This window comes from Apium graveolens, chromosome 9 (genome assembly GCF_009905375.1).
Source record: "Apium graveolens cultivar Ventura chromosome 9, ASM990537v1, whole genome shotgun sequence".
NCBI classification, from domain to species: domain Eukaryota; kingdom Viridiplantae; phylum Streptophyta; class Magnoliopsida; order Apiales; family Apiaceae; genus Apium; species Apium graveolens.
This window is the reverse complement of record NC_133655.1, coordinates 12,365,453-12,383,099: the sequence shown is the minus strand read 5'-3', so window position 1 is coordinate 12,383,099 and position 17,647 is coordinate 12,365,453. Positions and strand designations below refer to the sequence as shown.

The 17,647-nt window shown below is 32.7% G+C and overlaps 1 long non-coding RNA gene across 1 annotated transcript; it reads left to right on the top strand.

The window, feature by feature from the left end:
* The first annotated feature begins 169 nt into the window (after nt 1–169).
* On the top strand, nt 170–8,008 carry LOC141686926 (uncharacterized). Its single transcript, XR_012560856.1, has 4 exons — nt 170–267; nt 546–577; nt 1,710–1,779; nt 7,758–8,008. It is a non-coding gene; the product is annotated as an uncharacterized LOC141686926 (long non-coding RNA).
* Nucleotides 8,009–17,647: the final 9,639 nt, after the last annotated feature.

The window sequence follows — 17,647 nt, the reverse complement described above, 5'->3', positions numbered from 1 at the left end:
ACCGATGTTGATAGTTATTTTTAAAAAATAAAAACATGAATTAGACATCGGTCCAAAACATAACCGTTGTCGATTTTATTTAGACATCGGTCTAAATAATAGCCGATGTCTATGATTAATTTAAAAAAACTGAAAAAAGGTCTGGGCTCACTTCCCCACTTATTTCACAATTATTTCACCCTACCCCCTTAACCAAAAATTTATTCTCCCCCTTTCCTCTTTCCTCTCACTCCCTTCTGTCTCTTGCACATCTCTCACCCTCTCTTGGTGCGCTCTCTTCCCTCTCAAATCTCTCTCCCTCACCATCTCCCTGTAACTAATACTTAATTCTCCATCATCATCTTACTTTGTCTATGAAAGAAGTCCGAATTAAAAAAACCTAATTAAAGAGTATCTTCAATTTATTCAACCCTATTTTTGAGAAACTTCAATTTCTTGACAAAGCTTGGTGGTTTTCTTTTTCGATTGAGTTTTATTTGTTTTCTACTTGATTTTGTGAGTGACTCGAGTTTGATTGTGTTGTTTGTTTGTTCATATTTCAACAGATCTGGAGCTTACTAAATCTTCAATTACTGAGGTATAAATTTTTTATTTGTCAAATTGTCAACTGTTATCGTTCTTTACAAACAAACACATCCCACATGGATATGTATTTGATAAGTGGTTGATGATTTGGAATGTTATTCCAATCGAATCACAAAAATCGGCATTGCAAGTCTGTAAGTAGGAGTCTGTAATTATGTTTTCATAAATTATCAGTCTGAAAATTGAATGTTCTATATTATCAAGAATCGATGTTTATTCCATTTATTAGCTTTTGTAATAGGGAATAAGACATCAAAAATCTTTCCAAAGCGTTGTGTAAGACAGTTTTAGACATCGGGTAAAAACCGATGTCTATGAAAAAATATATTTAACATCATTCGCGAAGACATCAGTCCATTTTTACATAAACATCGGTTTTTAACCAATGTCTAAGGTGTTTTTTCTAGTAGTTTTAGCAAGAAATTTAGACCTCACTAGCCCGTGTGTAGCTCCGCTCCGCCCCACGATAATAACATAGTTCCAGGGTATATTATGATTTGCGCCATGATATTGTGGTGTGACTGTAAAAGATGCATTGTATATTTGCAATGCCACTAAGCAAATAGGAGCTGAGATTAGAATAAATTTGCAAGTTATTTATTAGAAGTTGTTTAAGATACAAAAAATTCAGTGATACTTTGATCAAAACAGATCAAAGTATTTAGCACAAGAAAAATAAAGCAGATATATTTGATAATGAAACATAATGGTCCATTTCTAATACATTTTAATGTCAATTGATCTGCGATATAGCTTGTCAGTTATAGGCATCGCTGTTTAATCTGATATTACCAGCATGCTAGAATATTAGACATCCTCGTTATCAATTTAAATATTAATCCGTGGTTCGTGAACTAAAGTTCAATTATGAATGATGCATCTTCCACATCATTTAGTGATGAGATATACTCGAGCATGCTACCAGTGAATTAAATTACCTTGAGCCAAATGTTTATATTTCATCTCAGCTGTTGTTCTAAAATTAGTGAGAATTTGATTTGCGGGAATCATTTGGCATGGTAGGTAATTACTTTGAGACTGAAAACCAGAGGGTTGTGATCTCTTTACCCTTTTTGTGCAAATTATAATTTATTTTAAAAAAATATCTGCGGTAATTTCTGCAGCTGAAATGGCAAGAAGACAAGCTCTTTTTCCAGGTGATTCTGAGCTTCAACAACTGCTTCACATATTCAGGTAAACCTTTGGTGATAAACTGACCTTATGGTGTATGCTATATTCTTGCTTTGTACTCTAAAGTACTTAAATAGTAATTATATCATCAAATTAATATAGAAATGCTATGTGCTTGGTGTTGTAAATTGTGGATTCTTTTTCAAATTTATAGTATTTGATTTGGGATTGTTTTGTAACTCTTGCAAAATAGACCAGGAGATTATATGATAATTGAGAAGACTAAGTTTCACAAAGATGCCAACAATGTATCATAAATAATTCAAAATTAAAAACTTAAGATAATCATATAATATTATATATAAGACCTTGAGAACAGGACTACAAATTTTCATATACAATTACACCATGCTGAAAAAGAGCATTTTTATATTTGTATTAAAATATAAATATATATTTGTAAGACGCACCTGGATTTTAATGTTTTATTTTTATGTATATTTTAAGGAAAGGCCCCGGCCGACGACGGTGATGCTGATGATGGTGGGGGCACAGAATCCGATGATGACAATGACCAGGATATGAGTGTGCCTCATAACGTAGTCTCTCATGGAGGTCCCATAATTAGGGGTTAAATATCGATGTAATGGGTTATGAACGTTTGTAGGATAATTTGAATTATCCCCGTGAACTAAATCTATGCAAATTTGTAAGATGGTCTAAGCTAATGTCGGATTGTTTTAACTTTTTGTGTAGTCGAAATAGTTTTATGATAATATTTTTGTAAAGTATGGTATCTTTCATATTTAGGTTGGATTAAATGTGTAGATGATTTCTTATTATTGATTTTGCATATTTTATTTATTTTGGTGTTGAATTGCGCTATGATTGTGTATAGATTGGGATTTGTGATTGGACAGGTTTAGGAATCAATTTGAAAGCCGAAAAAGGTTGGAATCTGAAAAACCAGAAGGATGATGCCTGTAGAGAAATTATTTTACGACGGAATTATGGGTTACTTATGACGAAATTTTGTAATTATGCTGGTACTTATAACAAAATTCTGGGTTACTTAGGACGGTTGTTCTTCATGATTTTACTCATTTTTTTTGTTTTTAAATTAATTCTGGCAAGCTTGTGGGCCCAAGATGAAAACTTACGACATAATGGTTGTCGTAAATTAAGGATAAAACGATAGAATATACCGTCAAAAGTGTAGTTATTATCTCACTAAAAGTGGGCTCCACTTCCCTACCTTGCGACGTTTTTCTTAACTTTGTGACAAAATGAATACTTACGACGAAATGGTTACTTATGATGAAATGGTTACTTACGACATAATTGATACTTATGACGAAATGGTTTCTTGTGACAAAAATCTGAGCTTAGGACTTGAGCAAAAATGTTGAATATTTTTCGTCACAATTGTGCCAATTGCGACGAATTGTTGTGTAAAAATTTCATCGCAAATGGGCATATTTCTTGTAGTGGAGGGGTGCGGGGGAAGAAAAAGAAAATGGTCATATTGCCCGTCACTTGAAATTTCAGAATATTTACTCCCGCCAATGAAAATAAAATTATAATTGAATTTATATATAAAAATATTTAATTTAATTAATTTCAAAATAAAATTAATTATCTAATAACTTTTTCCATTTTTAGATATTTTTAAATTTAAAATAACTAATCTTTCGTAATTATGGGAGGGCATTTTAAAAATAATTAATTAATAACACTTTTAAAAGAGTTTTGTTTAAAATCTTAATATATATATATATATATATATTAAAAGAGTTCTTAATAGTTATGTTTAAGAGGGCATTTTCGATTATTTTAAAAATATTTCTCAACAATCCAACCGTATGGATGTCAATAGGTATATATATTAGTGATATTACCAAAATTTCATATCAAAATAATTTTATTTAGTTTGTCATCTTAACAGTCAAGCATAAGTTTGACTAGTACAACTAACTAGTATTTAATCCTGGTGTTTCAATTATTTAAAAATATTTTTCAACGATCCAACCGTATGAATTTCAATAGATTTATATATTAATGACATTTCTGTTTTAAGTTAGGCGCGCATTTTTTTCCGTCATAAGTTGGCTGTCGTAAATAGCCGGATTTGTTATAGTGGTTCTAGTGAAGTTACTAATTAAATTGTATAATTTTAATAATACATGAAATGTACAACACAATGCAAGAGATTTGTTCGACAGAATCTAGTGTTCAGTTGCAGAACATAATACACTCTCTTTTATAATCTGTAAAATTAAAATGATGTTGTTTTTTACGTAGGGTATATGTATGTGCCATAGGTTTCAGATATAAAACATTTCTTTTTCAAGTAATATAAGATCTGCATGATATGAACAGATTTTCAAGTGAATGCTTCAAAACGTTTTGGACCTATCAGACCCATTGCCGCAGGGGAAGCTTCCTTACTTGTAAATCTGTATGATGATAGGAGTTCAAGTTGATCACTTGCTTGTAAAGCTCTGGATGGACTACTGCAATTTAAATTATTTAGGATCCCTGCAAAAAACATGTTTCTCCACCCTGAATGCAGTACACTACAAGAAATCAACCCATTTACGATGATTTTTTTGAACTGGAATCGTCGTAATTGAGGCATTTACGACTGAAAAATTCGTCATTTTTGTTCGAGTAGTAAGTTCTATTTTCCATCACAAAATAAAATTGCGTCGAAAGTTAGGATGCAGGGGCCCACGTCTCAATAAAATAATAAATCTACTTATGACAGAATTTATTTCGTCGTATGTTATGAATTTACGACGGAAAATATTGTCGAAAGCTAGTTACTTACGACGAAGGAAATGTAAGATGTTTTTTTGTGGGACCCACCTTTGATAAAATAAAATATAAATTTATGACGCAATTAAATTCGTAAATTATTAACTTACGATAGAAAAAAATTGTCGTATTTTAGGAATTGGGACCTACTTACGACGGAATATGTGATGAACAACCGTCGTAAGTTTGTATTTTCAGAAGAGTTAAATACTGATTTTTTAGTTTCCAACCATTTTCGGCTTCCAATTTAAATTCTAAAACTGCCAAAGTGTAATAAAATCACAAACTCAACGCAAACTCTAAACCTACCAAATTCTAATTTAATTTCCGGCTTCCAATCACAAACTCAACAAAATCAAAATATAAAACTAATGCTACAAGACACAATACCATAATTTACATTAGTTATACCATATATCCGTACCAATTCACATTCAAACGTAGAAAGCAAACTAGGTGGAAATACAAACACCCACTAAACAAAATTTAGTTTAAAAACACCCCAAAACCAAATTCAGTTTACAAACACAACTTGGTTATCTTACAAACATTCATTATCAAATACATAAAGCTAAATATTTCAATCTCTAATAACGAGTTTCATGATCATAATAATAATCGCTCATATCACGATCTTCATCAGACTCGGTACTCTCGTCATTACTCTCACCATCATTAGAATCATCTTCGGTAGCTAGAGCCTTCCCTTACAATATACACTTAAATAAATTAGAAATTTGTAATCAAAATCATTTATTTAGGCAGAATATTTTGTGTACAGAGAACTTAGAGAAGTCCATGCACGATACACCTCACTAGATGTTTCTCTGTTCACACGGAAGATTTAAAAAAAAAGATTAAAATTTTATTTTAGGGAAGAGGGAAATTTTGGAAACGATTGTATAAAGACCAAATAGTCAACTTTAATTTAATTGATCAGTAAAAAAATTTGTTACCATATTTCACAATATATAAACTAATGAACAGCGGTTACACAACGCAAGATGAACGGCTTAAGATGAACAGATGACAAATACAGAGGTTAAAATGAGCAAAGGTAAGGGACTAAATCAAGCCACAATTGTAGGAGGAGTTTGTTCCCTTTGGTAATCCAATAAGGTACCTACTGTATATAAACTAAATTTCATGTTCAATTATGCTTATGTCTATTTGATCTATGCAACATAATACGTATGTATCAAATAAGGTAGCTGAAATATACTAAATTAAATAACTAACACTAAGACTGGTGTATAATTATTTTTGTCTCAGTATAGTATAATATATATATATATGTATATATATATAATTAGGTAAATTTTCTTATATGTCAACAAATATATATATTAGTGATACAACCAAAATTTCATATTAAAATAATTTTACTTGGTTTTCCATTTTAACAGTCAAACATCTATTTGACTAGTACATCTAAGTAGTGTTTAATCCTGAATTTGTATTTCCATTATTTTAAAAATATTTTTCAACGATCCAACCGTGTGGATGTCACCAGATATATATATATATATATTAATGATACAACCAAAATTTCATATAAAAATAATTTTATATGGTTTTCCATTTTAACAGTCAAACTGATGTTTGACTAGTACATCTAACTAGTATTCAATCATGAATTGGTGTTTCGATTATTTTAAAAATATATTTTAACGATCCAACCATATGGATGTCAATAGATATATATTAGTGATATCACCAAAGTTTCATATCAAAATAATTTTATTTGGTTTCCATTCTAACAGTTAAGCTTCAGTTTGACTTGTACAACTAACTAGTGTTGAATCTTGAATTAATGTTTCGATTATTTTAAAAATATTTTTCAACGATCCAACCATATAGATGTCAATAGATATATATATATATATATATTAGTGATATAACCAAAATTTCATATCAAAATAATTTTATTTGGTTTGCCATTTTAACGGTCAAGCATTAGTTTGACTAATACAACTAACTAGTGTTTAATCCTGAATTAGTGTTTCGATTATTTTAAAAATATTTTTCAATGATCCAACCGTATGGATGTCAATAGATATATATATTAGTGATGTAACCAAAACTTCATATCAAAATAGTTTTTATTTGTTTGCTATTTTAACTGTCAAGCGTCAGTTTGACTAGTACAACTAACTAGTGTTTAATCCTAAATTGGTGTTTCGATTATTTTAAAAATATTTTTCAACGATCCAACCATATGGATGTAAATAGATATATATTAGTTATATAACCAAAATTTGATATCAAAATAAATTTATTTGGTTTGTCATTTTAACAGTCAAGCACTAGTTCGACTAGTACAACTAACTAGTGTTTAGTTCTGAATTTGTGTTTCGATTATTTTAAAAATATTTTTCATCGATCCAACCGTATGGATGACAATATATATATAAGTGATATAATCAATGTTTCATATTAAATTATTTTATCAAAATATTTATTTTTTTATGATATTCTTGAAATGTCACCCAAACAAATAAATGTTGCAATTATTATGGTTTAAATTATCAAAAATCATGTGTCAATTTACGAAGAAATCCGTCATAAATTATTATCTACAAAAAATTTGAGAAAAGTCAAATTAATCGCCAAAATTTTGGGAAAAAGTTAAATTTCCCTCTTTGATAACTTACGACGAATTTTAATTTCCGTCGTACATTGGATGTTCCAATATTTTCCGTCACAAATATTTCGTCATAAATTTAGATGAAATAATTTTTTATTTAATTTCAAGTAAAATTTTTATAAAATATTTCACTTACGACGAAATGTTCAAATCGTCGTAACTTCAAATGACTTTTATTTTCCCGACCAAAAATTGGGAAAAGTTAAATTTCCCTCTTTGATAACTTATGACGAATTTTAATTTCCGTCAGAAATTTGTCTTTCGAATTTTTTCCGTCAAAAATATTTTGTTATAAATTTAGATAAAATATTTTTTATTCAATTTCAAGTTTAAATTTTAATAAATATAATTAACTTACGATGAAATGTTTAAATTGCCGCAACTTTAGATATTATTCATTTTTGTTTAATCGTGTCGTGCAAAATATTATATATAAGACCTTGAGAACAGGACTACAAATTTTCATATACAATTACACCATGCTGAAAAAGAGCATTTTTATATTTGTATTAAAATATAAATATATATTTGTAAGACGCAACTTGATTTTAATGTTGTATTTTTATGTATATTTTAGGGAAAGGCCCCGGCCGACGACAGTGATGCTGATGATGGTGGGGGCACAGAATCCGATGATGACAATGACCGAGATATGAGTGTGCCTTATAACGTTGTCCCTCGTGGAGGTCCCATAATTAGGGGTTAAATATCGATGTAATGGGTTATGAACGTTTTTAGGATAATTTGAATTATCCCTGTGAACTATATCTATGCAAATTTGTAAGATGATCTAAGCTAATGTCGGATTGTTTTAACTTTTTGTGTAGTTGAAATGGTTTTATGATAATATTTTTGTAAAGTATGGTATCTTTCATATTTAGGTTGGTTTAAATGTGTAGATGATTTCTCATTATTGGTTTTGCATATTTTATATATTTTGCTGTTGAATTGCACTACGATTGTGTATAGATTGGGATTTGTGATTGGACAGGTTTAGGATCAATTTAAAAGCCGAAAAAGTCTGGAATCTGAAAAACCAGAAGGTTGATGTTAGATATATTTGTGATGTCATGTGTAATATGATTTGTGTTTAGTTTTCATATCTTAACTAACAGGACAAATCAGTACTTAACCGGAAATAAGTACTTATACTGAAGTCAAGACTTAAGATATCAGAACTTAAGTTATCAGAACTTAAGTTATCAGGAGATTATATCAGGACTTAAGGAGACTTTCAGATAAGGTAGGCGGCTGATTGAAAGGAAAGAAGTTCAAGACAAATGCAAGAAGAAGGAATTCTATGAAGAATAGAATACTTGGAAGAAAAGATAACTGATTGATATATTTTAGGAAACAGAATTATATTCAATATCAATTAGAAGATTATCTTGTAACTGTGTAGTATATAAACACAAGCATATGGTTTACAATATATGTGTTATCATTATCGAAAATATTATTCATTGTAACCCTAGCAGCTCTCGTGATAATTTGTTCATCACTGAGAGAGGAAAGTTCCATATTGTAACAGAGTTTATTGTGTTGAATAAAATATGTGTTCTATTACTTGTGTTCTTTAATTCGATTTGATTGTAGTAAACACTGTATTCAATCCCCTTCTATAGTGTGTGTGACCTAACAAGTGATATCAGAGCAAATTTGTTAACACACAAACAATTTAAGATCCAAAAACAATCATGTCTGAAGAAGAACAAACTCCAACCAAGCCCACCAAAACTGAAGAACCTCCGAAGACTCAAATCCATAATCGATATGAGACTATTAGAGTTCCCATACTGAAACCATCTGAATATCCCATATGGAAGGTGATGATGTCTATGTTTCTAGAAGCTACAGATCCAGAATACCTTGACAGAATCAATGAAGGACCACACAAGCCAACCAAGCTATTTGTTGTAGTTGCAGATCAACCAGCACAGATAGTACCAAAGAAGGAAAGTGAATATACAGCTGAAGATATCTCATCTATTGCTAAGGATGCAAAGGTACGACATTTGCTGCATAGTGCCATTGATAATGTCATGTCAAACAGGGTAATCAACTGCAAGACTGCAAAGGAGATATGGGATGCCTTAGAAATAAGATGTCAGGTAACTGATTCAATTAAGAAGAACATGAGGACTATACTCACTCAAGAGTATGAGCATTTTGACTCAAAACCTGATAAGTTATTAACTGGATTATATGACAGATTTGTCAAACTCTTAAATGATCTGTCACTGGTGGACAAGGAATATGAACTTGAAGATTCAAATCTTAAATTCCTGTTAGCTCTTCCTGAAAGTTGGGATTTGAAGGCCACCACTATAAGAGACAACTATGTTCTTGATGAAACAACTCTTGATGAAATTTATGGGATGCTCAAGACTCATGAACTTGAGATGGAACAAAGAAGCAAGAGGAATGGAAGGAAGTCAAGGACAGTTGCTCTTAAGGCTGAGGAGGATGTCCCCAAAGTAGCTGCCTCAAGAAAAGGCAAGGAACAAGCTCTCATCACAAAGTCTGATACTGAGTCATGAAGTTCTGATAGTGATGACGACTCAGAAACTGAAAGCTTACCTGAGATGGATCCTGATGAAGAGATGATGAAGCTATATGCTCTTATGGTGAAAGGAATCACAAGGATTGCATACAGGAAATTCGGAAAGGGAAAGAAATTTTCCAGGAAAGGTGCAAGTTCTGATAAGAAGAGTTTCAGAAAATCTGAAGGCAAAGGAGGAAAGTCTGACGGAGGAGATTACTCAAATGTCAAATGCTACAACTGTGGTGAGAAAGGCCACATATCTCCTGATTACAAGAAAGTCAAGAGTGACAAAGGCAAGGCTCTTGTTATAAAGAAGGAAAGCTGGACAGACACTTCAGATTCTGAAAGTGAGGTGAACTATGCCTTGATGGCAAATGCTGATAGTAGTTCTGATACTGCTGACCTAAAGGTACCTCAAACTACTTATGCCTTTCATACTGATGATATTAATGAGTTGAGAAGATATCTTAAAACCATGTTCATTAGTTATAGAGATCAAACTTTAACATGTGAAAGATTAACTTCTGAAAATCTTGCTTATAAAAAAAGGAATGATTATTTAGAAAAAGAGTTAGTCATGTTCCAACAAACTCAGAAAGATAGAGATGATGCCTTTTATGTTAGGGATGAAGTGCTTAAAATGAATGAATCTCTAAAAACTGAGTTAGAAAAGGAAAGAGAGATTATCAGGACTTGGACTAACTCTGGCAGAACAACTCAGAATTTGTTGAGTAGTGGAAATTGGAAAGAGGGCTTAGGTTATGGAGATGATAAGAATGATAAGGGAACTGTAGAAATTGAGCCTATAGTTGTTAAACAAAATCCCAAGGTAAATCCTGTTAAGTTTGTAGCTGTAAAGTCTGATATTGATAAATCAGAAGTTAAAGAGAAATTAACTTCTGACAAACCAAAACAAGATAAGCCAACTGAAGTTAACATAGGCTTAATGACTAAGAAGCAGCTTAAACATAAGCTGAAAGATGTTAAGAATGTAAACAAGGTAAAGCCACCTAGGAAAAATAGGAATGGAAAGGAAGGTGTAAATAAAAGTAATGATTATAAGCCTGTTCCTAATGCTGCTAGAAAGAAATGTTATAACTGTGGAAATTCTAACCATCTGGCTTCTTTTTGCAGGAAGAATAAGAACATACACTACTTACCTTCAAAGTCAGGAGTTAAGAGTCAGTCTGTTAGATATAGGCCACACAATCCTTGTTTTCATTGTGGTGGTTTATGGCATTCTATTTATATTTGTAAGGAATATCATAGTTTGTACTATGATTATTATCAAATAAAACCTTCTTTAAAGAAAGTTAGCATTGTTCCTTCTAGTGTAAGTTCTGATGCAAAGTCTGATAATGTAAATCTTGATAAGAAAACTGTTAACATAAACTCTGATGCTAAATCTGCTGCAAATGTTTAATAAACTTAATAAGGCCAAAGGATCCAAGCAAGTCTGGGTCCTTAAAACTAATCATTAGTGGTCTTTGTGATTGCAGGGCAACAGAAAAAACATCCTAGTTCTGGACAGTGGATGTTCAGGACATATGATTGGAAATAAAGCCCTGCTATCAGACTTTGTGGAGAAAGCTGGCCCAGGCGTTTCTTATGGAGATGACAACATTGGAAAAACTCTGGGATATGGCAATATCAATCTTGGGAATGTCATCATTGAAAAAGTAGCTCTAGTCTCAGGACTTAAACACAATTTGCTGAGTGTTAGTCAAATCTGTGGCAGAGGTTATCATGTGGATTTCTTTGAAGAACACTGTGAAGTTGTAAGCAAATCTACAGGCAAAGTTGTTCTGAAACGATACAGGCATGGTAACATTTATGAAGCCAAGCTTTCAACAAGTACTGATGGTTCTGCAATCTGTCTGTTGAGTAGAGCATCAATTGAAGAAAGCTGGGATTGGCACAAGAAACTCTCTCATTTAAATTTTAACAATATAAATGAACTAGTCAAGAAAGATCTTGTGAGAGGACTGCCAAAATCAGTATTTGCTCCTAATGGCCTTTATGATTCATGTCAGAAGGCAAACCAAAGAAAATCTTCTTTCAAGAGCAAGACTGAATCATCAATTCTTGAGCCTTATCACCTACTACATGTTGATCTATTTGGTCCAGTGAATGTCATGTCTATTGTAAAGAAGAAATATGCTATGGTAATAGTGGATGAGTTCACCAGATACACATGGGTGTATTTCTTGCACACAAAAAGTGAAACTGCATCTATCTTGATTGATCATGTCAAACAACTGGATAAATTGGTCAAAGACTCTGTGAAAATCATAAGGAGTGATAATGGCACTGAGTTCAAGAATTTGATTATGGAAGAGTTCTGCAAAAACCATGGAATACAGCAGGAATTTTCTGCTCCTGGAACTCCATAACAAAATGGAGTTGTTGAAAGAAAGAATAGAACTCTTATTGAAGCTGCACGAACTATACTTGATGAAGCAAAGTTACCAACCTACTTTTGGGATGAAGCTGTGCAGACTGTTTGTTTTACTTAGAATGCTACACTTATCAACAAGCATAGAAAAACACCATATGAGATGGTGAAGAAAAAGAAGCTAAATCTGAAGTATTTTCATGTATTTGGATGCAAGTGTTTTGTTCTTAAGACTCATCCTGAACAGCTATCCAAATTTGATCTAAAAGCTAATGAAGGAATTTTTGTTGGATATCCACTTCCCACAAAAGCCTTCAGAGTCTACAATTTAAGAACAATGGTAGTCATGGAATCTATCAATATCTCTTTTGATGATAAGAAGATTACTGGACTTGAAGATTTCAATGATCATGATCAGCTGAGATTCGAAAATAAAGTTTTAAATTCTGATTCTGTAAATCCTGTCAGTCTAAATCCTGATACTGCAAACTCTGATGGATTAAACTCTGATGTTATTGAAACTGTGGTGAATACGCCAAAGGAAAATGCACCTGTGCAGGGGGAACATACTGAAGATCCAACCACATCTCAAGAAGCATCAGAATCTACAATAGGCTCTTCAAGTTCTGATTCATCAAGTTCTGATGGGCCAAGTTCTGATAATTCTGGAAACTCATGTTCTGATATTTCTGGAAACTCAAATTCTGAAGGATCCAACTCATAGAGCATAATTTCAGGGGGAGCATCAGAAAATGTTGATGGAGATAGCATGGATCATGGGGGAGCATCCAGTTCTAGAGATAACCTTCCATCTTCAAGGAAGTGGACTAAAGCACATACACCTGACTTAATTATTGGAAATCCTGATGTAGGTGTCAAAACTAGAACAACTACATTAAATGAATGTCTCTATCATTCTTTTCTTTCTCAGATTGAACCAAAAAAGTGGAAGAAGCTCTTCAAGATGCTGATTGGATGCAAACAATGCAGGAAGAGTTAAATGAATTTGAAAGAATTAAAGTCTGGACCCTAGTGCCAAGACCAAAAAACAGGTCTGTTGTTGGTACAAAGTGGGTGTTTAGAAACAAAATTGATAGTGATGGCATAATTACAAGGAATAAAGCAAGGCTGGTTGTAAAAGGATACTCTCAACAGGAGGGAATTGATTATGATGAAACATTTGCACCAGTTGCTAGATTGAAAGCCATAAGGATATTTTTGTCTTATGCTGCTCACAAGAAGTTTAAAGTCTTTCAAATGGATGTGAAAAGTGCTTTTCTCAATGGAGAATTGGAAGAAAAGGTATATGTTAAACAACCTCCAGGTTTTGTAGATTCAAAATTTCCTAATCATATCTACAGACTTGATAAAGCACTTTATGGCCTTAAGCAAGCTCCAAGAGCATTGTATGAGACATTAACTCAGTTTCTTCTGGAAAGTGGATTTAACAGAGGGACTATTGATAAAACATTATTTTATCTCAACCATGGAAAGGACTTACTTTTGGTACAGATATATGTTGATGCTATCATTTTTGGTTCTACAAATGACAGACTTTGTAAGAAGTTTGCCAAGCTGATGCAGTCAAGATATCAAATGAGTATGATGGGAGAACTTAGCTATTTTCTGGGCCTTCAAGTCAAGCAGAATAAAGAAGGAACTTTTATTTGTAAATCTAAGTACACTAGAAATTTGTTGAAGAAGTTTGGAATGCAATATTGTACAAGTGCATCCACTCCTATGGCCACTGCAACAAAATTGGATAAAGATACTGGTAAACCAGTAGATATTACTGATTATAGAGGTAAGATTGGCTCATTACTCTATCTAACTGCAAGTAGACCTGATATCATGTATGCTACCTGTCTTTGTGCAAGATTTCAAGCAGATCCAAGAGAACCTCACTTAACAGCTGTGAAAAGAATTTTCAAGTACCTTAAGGGTACAGCTGATCTGGGATTATGATATCCTAGAGAATCAGACTTTAAGCTAATAGGTTACTCAGATGTAGATTTTGCAGGATGCAAAATTGACAGGAAAAGCACAAGTGGAAGCTGCCAATTTCTTGGAGGCAGATTGGTTTCTTAGTTTAGCAAGAAACATAAGTCAATTTCCACATTAACTGCAGAAGTAGAATACATTGCTGCAGGAAGTTGTTGTGCATAGATTCTTTGGATGAAGAATCAGTTACTGGATTATGGGTTAGAATTTTTTAAAATCCCTATTTACTGTGATAATCAAAGTGCTATTGCTATGACAGGTAATCCAGTTCAACACTCAATGACAAGGCACATCAGCATTACCATACCACTTCATAAGGGAACATGTGGATGAAGGTACAGTGGAATTGTATTTTGTTCCAACAGATCAACAACTAGCAGATATCTTCACAAAACCACTGTGTGAAGCTACTTTTACAAGATTGGTAAATGAACTTGGAATGGTTTCAGGTTCTTTGTCTAAATTTGTCTAGTTTATGTTCTGATGCAACAGACTTTATGATCAGTATTTACAGATATTACTATATATTTCTGTGTATTCTGTGCTTAAATTGAAATTTGCTTAAGTGCTGATTGTTGTCTGATGTGAATTTCTAAACTCTAATAGTGATATGAATATTTATGTGACTATTCAATCCAATGAGGATAACTGTGCTAGATGCTGACCTATTAGTCTTTAATATACTAAAGATCTCATGTTTGAAGTAATTGTTTATGTGGAAATCTTTTAACACAAGCAAATTCTGATATTGATCTTAGTTAAGTTTACTTTGTGTATCTTATTACTAAGTCAAAAACTAGAATAGTGCTTCTTATCTGTTAAGTTCTGATGTTAGTAAATCTGATGGATGTACTAAGTGCTGATAAGCCTCACTTATCGAAAGAAAAAGAAAAGAAATAAAAATCAGGTACTCCTTTGAGATCTAGAGTAAAAATGTGGAAGGGAAGACCCAAGGGCATTACTGGTATTAAGCAATATGCATTAGAAAAGCAAAAAAATTTCTTGGTGACTTTTAACACTCTATGATTACTGGAGAAATACTCTGATAACAACATAAATTCTGATAAGCAGTCATGACTCACTTACACTGAGAAGCCACTGTAAAATAGAATTTCAAAAGATGCATAAAATAAGCACAAAACTGTTGAGGTGGACTCATGCATGAACTCATTCTAAAGTAGGCTTCAGAATAATGACAGATTTTGAGCAAAGTTCTTAGTTATGCCTTATTTCTAAGATGTACTGAAGTGAATCAGACTTTACTCTTTGTCTGATATTTAGCTTAATGCACACACATACACTTCATATGAATGATGAAAATTATTGTGGTAATAAATGTTGTTTTCGATGAACAGTTTAAGTGTCAGTTGCATAAATTCTGAGGACAAGTTCTGATGGAAGTTCTGATGATTAAGTTCTGTTGAACCCATATAAGTATTTGTGTGAAGAATTACAGGAATAAATATTCACTTTTCGAGTAAAGAAGCCATATTCTGATGACTTTTAAATTCTGATAATAATCAAGTTCTGATACTGACGTGGCAGTATTTTTTTACTTGGTTTATTTTTGGTCATTACTTGAACGATCATATTTTTATAGAATATTGATTTATGTGAGATGAATCAGTCATAATCATTATGGGTTAGTGGTTAGCGTGTATGTCTTGAAAAACTGCATGCGCACAGTAATTATTATTATATCACGTGCCCATTAACTCTGGCTTTAGATCTTTTACTGACTGTTATTATTACACATCAGTCTAGGGAGTCGAGGGGTCATTATTTTTACTTATAATTATTACACATTCCTCGCGTCCCTTAGTATTCCATTGCCTATTTAAATGACTGATCATTCATCAGTAAAACCACATCTTTTCATTTCTCTCAAACAATGGCACATTTTAGTTGGTATTACTGTTATGGCACAGAAACTGTGACTATCTTTCGAAATGGAATTCCGACTTCATATCCTATCAACAACATTCCATTCGTCATCTGGATTCAACTTCCAGAGAACATTAAAAATGATCTGTTGTCTTTCCAAAGAGAAGTTCATCTTCGTATTCTTAAACAGCAGGAGCAAATCATTCATCTTGCTGTTCTCTTTGTTGAAAGTAGGAAGAAGAATTAATTGTCATCCATCAGTTTCTCTTCACCATCAGCTTTGTCAGGCTTCTTAGACTAGGACTAAGGCTGTTGATGTTAAGAATCGTAGAATAGGTCTATCTTGTAATTTTTGCATGTAACTGATAAATTTCATGAAATGTACTCATCTAATATATCAATGAAATTTTCTTTAATTGCAAGATTTGTTCCTTGTTTCTCAAATTATGTGACTGTGCATGTTTAATTGCAATTTATTAATCTTTACTTCATCGATTTTTAATTTTATTTTGTGATGAATGTTTTGATTAAATTCTATTGATTTGAGGAAACAACTAAGGAACAGGTTCCCATATCAGAACCTGTTATTGTAGAAGCTGAGAAGATCTCTTCTCAGAAAGATACTATAACTGGGAGTTCTAGGCCTCTCAAAAGGCTTAGAAAGTTAAATCCTGATGATAAAGCTCCTACAGTGTCTCCGCACTTGCAGAAAATGAAAAAGCAAAGAGCTCACAGGGACACAGTTGAGTCAGGTTCTGTACTTGGAAGCTCCAGCAACTCAATTCACTCCACCACCAACACCAATTTTGGATGTTGATCAGAATTTGGCTGTAGATCAGAATTTAGAGGATGATGTTGAAGTCTCTATAGCCTCATATACTGCTATTCTATCAGAAAATGCTGATATTGCAGGATCTACAAGTTCTAATACTGCCAATAGGGATATTACTGGTGAAGCTGCTGTTAATTTAGATGCTGATGCAGCCGGTCCATCAGGACATGTACCTTAACAAACAATTAATAAAGCTGATTTAGTCAAAAAGTTTGTTAGAGGGGAAGCACCAGTACCTTGGAGTGAAACTCCTAGAGGAAAGGAGTGGACTAAGGAATGGAACACAGTTAGTTTTGTTCCCTCTGAAAAGATTCTTGCTGAGCATCTGGAAAAAGCTGATGAAATGCTGATAAATGATGATTTTAAGGCACAACTGAGAGTTACTGCATTGAGTACTAGGCACCTTCAAGGTCTACACTCAACAACTCATGCCAAGGTGAACAAAATTCAAGAAACCTTGATCCAGCAAGATATGAATGTGAAACTTGAAAAGAACAGATTTTTCAAGCCAGCCTTTGACAGAATTGCCTACATTGAGAAAACTCAGGAGAAGCAACAAACTCAGATTGATGAAATTCTAACGAATCAAGCTTCTCAGCAAACTAAACTCAATGAGATCTAATCCTCAGTGGAATTGCTTGTCTCTCTTCTTTTACCTTCTGATGCCAAAAAGGGGGAGAAAGTGATTAAGTCCAAGTGCAAATCTATTCAGACACTGAAGGGAAAGGATGATGGAAATGATGACCAGGGAAACTCTGATAAGGGTAGAGGTCAAGGTCAAGGCAAAGGATTTTCATCAAGTAAAGCTAG